Below are 7,768 nucleotides of genomic sequence, written 5' to 3'. Positions count from 1 at the left end.
TTTAAATGATCGTGCGAGCATTAACTGAGAAACTTTCGAACACAAAAGTTGTAGTATCCAATGATACGTTTACCGTGTATCTTATCAGTGGCTTTAAATCCATTTTAAATTGCCCCGAGGCTGTTTTATTTGTCGATTTATCCTTGTAGGAAATAAAAGAAATAAAATGTAACATATTTTAACATTCGTTTTAAGTTCCCGAGTCGAAATTTTGGCCCTATGTTGAATCTTTAATTCTATTATAATATATAGTAGGACCTAAAATTGCAAGTACAAAATTTACTCCTACTTTAAAACTGATAGTGTCGGAAATTTCTACTTTTGCCAGTTTAGCATTAAAGTAGGTCCTTTTAAGTAGGAGCTAAAGTAAATTTTTGGAATTAAAGATTCAAGGGAGGAATAAAAAGATACAATGTCATCAAAGTAGGTTATTGCTGGTTTATGTAGATTTATAGATCAGCTACGTAGGTGTAAATTATCCTTAAAAGTGTCAAAATAGTACAAAAATTTCAACTGGGGTTATTAAAGAATATTAATGGAAAGAGCATTATTTACACAAAAGGTTCTCAAAAATTTCTAAATTCATATAAAGTCGATCTTAATTTTGATACCAGATTCTTCAATCAAATTAAGAGAAACATTTTCCATCGAGACTAACATTTTCCTAACAAAAAATACATCCACGATGGCTCACGATTTTTTGCAATTTTTTTTATATTAAATATCTAAATACGTAAGAGTAAATTTACATTCGGAGCCAAGATTAAGATTTTATATGAACGAAAGTTATTGTAATGATCGAACAATTTCTAAAGATAATTTTTTTTGTACAAACATAAGGTGTAATTTCTATGCTAATTTTTCTGATTTACATCGCAACATGGTTAACGCCAGTGAATTTGCAAGTGTTGTATAAAAATCGAATGATCAATTTAAGTGTAGCTTCCCGTTTCAAGAGTATCAAAGGAGTCGAGTCTAATAACAAGTCTTCGGTGAAACTTTCGATCTTTTCCTGGGACTTTTGCAGGAAAGCGAACGGCCGTCCAGACAACTGGAAAAACTAGTACTTTACGAGCGATCCGAGAGACCCTTTCGTTTTCTTCGCGTGTCTCATTCCAATTCGCTCGCTCGCGGTTGCAGTGCCGATTGCTTTCGTGCAGCGTGGAAACGATTATTGTTTCGCTTCCAGAATACACCGACTGGCGGATAAATGCCGGGGATTCGGATAAATGCGGCTTTGCAGCTTGTTTCGCAAGATGGAGATTTACGTTGACAGCGCACAAGCGCTCTTTGTAGATTATCGCAAGCTGTAATTTATTTTTTACATTCATAAACTTCATTTTTCTGGTATCACGCAAAGCCAGCCATTGTTACTCTTGCGTAATACTTTTGAATTTAACGTGAAACTTTATTTGCTGTCGCTACTGCGTAATTATACGAAGCGCTTCTCGAAGATCGGAGGAAATGGGATAGATCGTACTTCAAAAGAATCCGCGAGACAATTGTTAACAGCTTAAAAAATTTTTTTAAAGACAGAAAAATGATGCGATAGAATTCTTGCTACAAATCGATCTGAAACCGAAACCGTAAAATCGACAGGTGAAAACTGCGGCTTTCTGTATATAACTAAGAGAAATAGATGTTAAAAAATCTCAAATTTCTTTTATGGAGAAATTTTTGTAAAAAAAATTGCGAAAGACTCACCATCTTGTATCGTCGTGAGCAGAATTCCCAAGCAGAGAATCAGCGACGCCGCTCGCACCTCCTGCAACGGGAAAAATGGCGCGTCTCATTAATAATTCAACGTCGCCGGAGACGTATAATACAATATGCCAAAGTGAGAGTCCCGCACGAATAATTAATTCATAGCGGGTTCGTCGCAAACTTCGGTAGCGTTCGATCTCTCGCGTATTGGCAACGAATCGGCAATGAGTCAACGGTGATAGCTGGTGACTTGATCAATTAAATGCCGACGAAATACAGTTAACGCGCTAGAAAGTTTGCGTTACCCTGCGATGTGCTACCCATAAAAGTGAACTGAAGACAGTTCAAAGGATAAAAATATTCTGGGATAACATCAAAACGAGGACAATATCGAACAATTCTCGACACAACGAACGACGAAGCTCTCACTCGCATTACGATAAATTTCAAATGAAGAACAAGAATAAAGACTTTATTGTCGCCAGCGAATAATTAACCAATGTGGGAAATCAATAATCGACGAAACTGGCAAATTTTAATTAAAGAAATTAATTGCGAAAAGTATTACCTCAGCCAGTATTTCTCGCAATAAATTTCCTTAATTAAAATTCGCCAGTTGTGTCGATTATTAATTTTCTACATTGTTTAAATTAGAAATTATATACACATACTTATATTATCAATATATATGAGTTAACGTACATGTAAATTACAGTCTTTTAGTGCGATTACCATATTTTACAAGTTTAACAATAAGTGACGCGTGTTGTATCCTGGGAATCAAATAAGTGATGCACATTTCCCTGGGAATTGAGATTCCCAATTCATTCACAGTGCATTCACAGTCCCCGTGAGATGTGTGAATTAAAGCCAGCACGCAGCCGTGTATAAAATATCCGTCTATCTCGGTGTTACGCGTACGCCGAGTGCCGGTTCCGCTTGTAACCGCTTATGTAACGCAGAAATGTAAAGTGCACGACGATGCACTTGTTCCCAGGCGTCTGGCTCGGTTAACGCGATCGCGGGCGGCTCACCCGATGCGGGATTAATAAAGATCGATGTTACACATCGGGACGGGATGAATAGCGCCTCGACGCACATGGACAAACGCGCGGACGAGCGCTCTTCGTTACGTAATGGGCGTGCAAAGAGAAAGCAAGAAGAAAGAACGCGGCGCGACTTTCTCGCGTTTCGGCCGGCGAGTTTCGCGTTACGTTAACGCGTAATGGCACGCCGCCCGCCGTCGTGATAACAATTAACGCGCCTCCGTTAACGGACCTTGGAGATTCCTAGCTCATTTAATGAGGCGGACAGAAATTCCGCGCCGGTCCCTCGCGTAAGACAGCCGCGCGAGCGCGCGATGATTTAATTGGTCCCCCCTTTGATTACGACGAAACTTACAACGTTTCCAGACGTTAAACGAAGTCGGAAACGGTCGGGTGTTTTTTCGACATTCGCGGAAACGTGAGACAAGAAATTAAGAGCCGTTGTAAACGCTTTAACGAAGCACCGTGCGTGGTTTCGAAGTTCGACGCGCAAGAAAGCCTCGTGGAGGCAAATGGACGATAAAATCTCTTCAATTAATTTTAACTGTATTTTTCGTCTCAACAGATATTTAAGAGCAGAACTAATTCACGAGGATATTGCAATGTCTATCGTTTTTTTTGGTACATAACTTTGCGATCTCTGACATATACAAGGTGACTCTGAAAGACTGCCCACTAATTACATAGCGTTATTTCCGATTAAAAACTGAGTCCTGAACCAATTTTCTCTATAATGCTTAAAAAGGAATTATTATTAAGTAAAATCGAATTCAAGCCGATCTTTAGCCGGGCGCACGTCAGTTTGCGACGCACACTACTAGGCGCGTGGTTCGTTGATGTGTTCCCGGCTAAAGATCGGCGCTAAATCGTTCGACTTGTCTTAACAATTTCTTTATATTAAGTATTATAGAGAAAAATGGTTCAGGATTTTTCGACTCAGTTTTTAGTAAGAAACAACGCTCCAGAGTCGAAATTTTGGTACTATTTTGACACTTTTAAGGACGCTTTGCACATACATAGACCAGCAATAACCTACTTTGATGACATTGTATTTTTTTACTCCTCCAGCGAATCTTTAATTCCACAAATTTATTTTCACGCTAAATTGGCAAAAGTAGAAATGTCCGACACTATCAGTTTTTAAAGCAGGAGTAAATTTTGTACTTGCAGTTCGACCTCTTTTACTGTCTTAGGTCCTGCTACATAATAGAATTAAAGGTTCAACATAGGACCAAAATTTCGACTCGGGCTATGTATTATAATTAGCGGGCGGTCTTTCGGAGTCACCCCGTATATACCCATTGAGAGACGATTCGTCGATCGACGTCGAAACGATGTCGAATCGATATCGACACCTTCGAATTGATGTCGAATCGACGTCAATTTGACGGTGTCGACGTCGATTCGACATCGTTTCGACACCGATCGACGGGCCGTTTCTCGCTGGGGTGGAAGTTAAATCGAGAAATGCAACGTCGCGACATATGCAAATTAAGAACAAAGCTTGTAATTTAATTTATCTCTCGAGAGAGTATGCGGCGCCCGATGTAATATACAAACAGCCACGTGGCTGGTTGTCCGCAATTAAGCTGATTACAGTACAGCGGGGAATTCTCGCCTCCGCCCGTTCTAAAGTGCGCGCGGTGTTGCATCGCGCGTTGCATTGCTGCAACCGCGGGGGACCCGATAATCATCTCGTACGTCTCGTTGCGAACCGTCCTCGCGCGCGCGCACGTGTTATCCCCGCGGAGGAATAACTCGGCGCTCGGCGCGTTCGCGGCGCGGCTAAACATGCACGCGCGGGGTGGGTCAAAAAACTCCGGGGCCCCTCTAAATGTCAAATAACTTTCTACGATGCCGGGATCCTTGGAAAGCGGGTTGTATACGGGCGATTCGAGGGAGAGCCACGAGCGATTATACGTTCGCGTTCTCGCGCCGCTGCGTATCGATACGCACACACGCGCGCGCGCGTTTCGATCGTCCGACGACCGGCGAGCGCCGGGGCCGGTCATTGCTGGCTTTCTGGAAGTTTCGTAACCGGAACGGAAGTTCTCGTCGTGCTTTCGACGCGCGATCCGCTACCGGCGTCCCACCGCCGGTGGTTTCCATCGCGCGGCCGTCGAACGATTTCTCATGTTATTTCGCAAAATTGATCTTACGCATCGGTGAAAGGACCCAAACTCGGGGACCAATCTGGTTATTTTGCGCTTCGGGAATTCGGCGATTGTACGAGCCGAATCAATGAGAGGAATTAAATCGTACGGAATTCTATTGAAAATTTTTATTTTCGCGCCATTTTAATTTTATTCGTCGTATTCACGACATATTGTGCACGCCGGCCGTATCTGTGTAATGTGAACGGTATATACGTTGAATCTTATTTTATTTATTTTTTATTACTACGGTCATTATTATGTCGCGAAGACTGGGTTTCAGTTCGGTGAAGAAACACCACAAGCGAGCAACTGTTTGCTTCAGCGTGGAACAATTAACTTTGACCTAGTACGTATAACGTATACGTACGATATATGCAGTTTTATTAGCTGCATTAGCGCAGCTCAGCAAGCGTTCATTTAACTTGCTTGTGCGCGAACCCATCGAGATTCTCTCGGTGCATATAATCGAGAAGAAAGGTTCTTACAACGAGTAAGACGTGCAGGCATGCGATCGTGGATGCGACACACGCGTGCAGCTGGATCCTGCAGTATATATCAGATTTATCTTGTGGAATAAATATCAGATGGGAATCCCGTGTGTCACTTGAATATTCAAATTTATTGATCTTTGAATATCCCTAATTTTTTTTACTACCCAAGGATGCAATTCACATAAAAACAAGAGAGAGAGAGAGAGAGAGAGAGAGAGAGAGAGAGAGAGAGAGAGAGAGAGAGAGAGAGAGAGAGAGAAAGAGAGAGAGAAATCGTGTGTAAAGAAGAAAATTTTAAAAGCTTTATTAGTTTCTTTCTTCTTCTTCTATTTGTATCGTTTTATAATATTTTCTCCATTGGTATCGTTTCATTTATTTAACAACTTTCGCATTGCAATATATTTATTATTGCATTAATAACATATAATCGCATTTCTTTGCACAGCGATATAAATAGCTGCAACGTTAACAAGAATTTTTGCAAATTGAAAAGAAAACGGAATTTTCACTCGCATAATTAGTGTTCAATCGTGAAGAATTTTTATACTCGATTGGCAGCCATAAGGATATACAATGTGGGTACGTGATGTACAGATACGGATAACGATTTCACTCAATTAGAATAAACGCGACGGTGTTCCTACCACTATAATTATGTAATAGCATCGCGAAGAATATTTTTGATATTACGTAAACGGTCTTGCCAAGTTGCACATAAAAGGAAAGTGATAATAACTGGAACAATAATGTATGCAAATTGATTGTACGCGCATCGACGTCAAGAGCACCAAATTATTCCCGCCGATTGCCGAGTCCCGCCCAGCAATATAATAAATATATTTCCTTTAATTATTCGGTACCGGCCGAACCAGTATACTAATTGCGGCTTCCGCGGTGAAATACCAATTCTAATCGCCGCGTTCGATCGAGAAATAACCGAGAATCGAAACGTTTTAGGAATGCGAATCGTTTTCCATAAACGTTTCCTCTTTCCGATTAATATACCATATTCACCGCGTCTCGCATAACTGCATCACCGGTACCGTTCGTTATACAAATGAAGTCGGTCTATGAAGCATAATTGTGCGGCGGTGTAAATTGCGGCGCTGTAAACCGGCGCGAGAGCGATCCCTGCAATTACTCGTGACAATGGAAAATGGAAGGATTGGCTTAGAAATGTGACTGAACGGAGCTCGGTCCACAAAATCAGCGGACGCTCTTTTTAATTAGAATAAATTTTTATTAAATAGATTAAATTTAATTAGAATAAACAGAAAAAAAGTGCTCGGCTTTAACGTTATCCTCAGCGTTCGCAGTTTCGATAACGCCAGTTAGGAATGTCGATGACGTTTTATGGCTATGACATTTTCATATTTCATCTCCAGCGTGATAATTGCAGTCCGCGATTAGGTGTATATAGTTGCAGCCGAGATCACATCAAATCGACCTCAACCGCAAAACCTTTCGAGAATCCTTTCATCGCGTCGTCCGGGCTTTTACCACGTACGTTTTACCCGGATAAGAGCAGATTTATTGATACCAGAATGCAGACGCGAGCAACGTTTGAAATCTGATAAATCACACGTCGACGTCGTTTCCTCAAATATCGCGAAAGATCGATTGGACTAATTAACTGATGCAGCGTGAGACGAAGAAGCAAATTTCTCTTCAGGCTCTTCGGTAGTTAACGGAGTTAATTCTTCCCGTAACTTTCGAAGAGGAAGCAGCACTCGAGTTTTTCTTCCCGTTTACACGCCTCGACGTAGCGCTGTTATCCTCCTTTAGATCCCGTCAACGATAATCTTGTCGGTGGCGGCGCAGACTATAATTTTACTAGTATTTATCGAAATAAGGCGAGCGATTCTTTCGATAACAAACGATATCGAGTTTTATCGCTCGTATATGGCTCACTATTCAATTGGAAATCATAAACGTTTCCAGATACGAAAACAATGTTAATAACGTAAGAAAAATTTTTTTAATATGCAACTAAATTACCCTTTTCTCTTTTCAGCTATTATAATATCTGCCAGTTGATATCTTACACATAACTCATCTCTTTTTCTTATCCCTTCCCGAGTTGAAATTTTGGTACTATTTTGACACTTTTAAGGATAATTTACACCTACTTAGCTGATCTATACACTACATAGACCAGTAATAACCTACTTTGATGACATTGTATTTTTTTACTCCTCCCTTGAATCTTTAATTCTAAAAATTTACTTTGGCTCCTACTTAAAAGGAACCACTTTAATGCTAAATTGGCAAAAGTAGAAATGTCCGACAATATCAGTTTTAAAGTAGGAGTAAATTTTGTACTTGCAGTTCGACCTCTATTACTGTCTTAAGTCCTACTATATAAGACTTA

The sequence above is a fragment of the Vollenhovia emeryi genome, unplaced genomic scaffold (genome assembly GCF_000949405.1).
Source record: "Vollenhovia emeryi isolate VEMERY1.0 unplaced genomic scaffold, V.emery_V1.0 DF939205.1, whole genome shotgun sequence".
Classification (NCBI taxonomy): Eukaryota; Metazoa; Arthropoda; class Insecta; order Hymenoptera; family Formicidae; genus Vollenhovia; species Vollenhovia emeryi.
Note: the sequence above shows the minus strand (reverse complement) of the source record.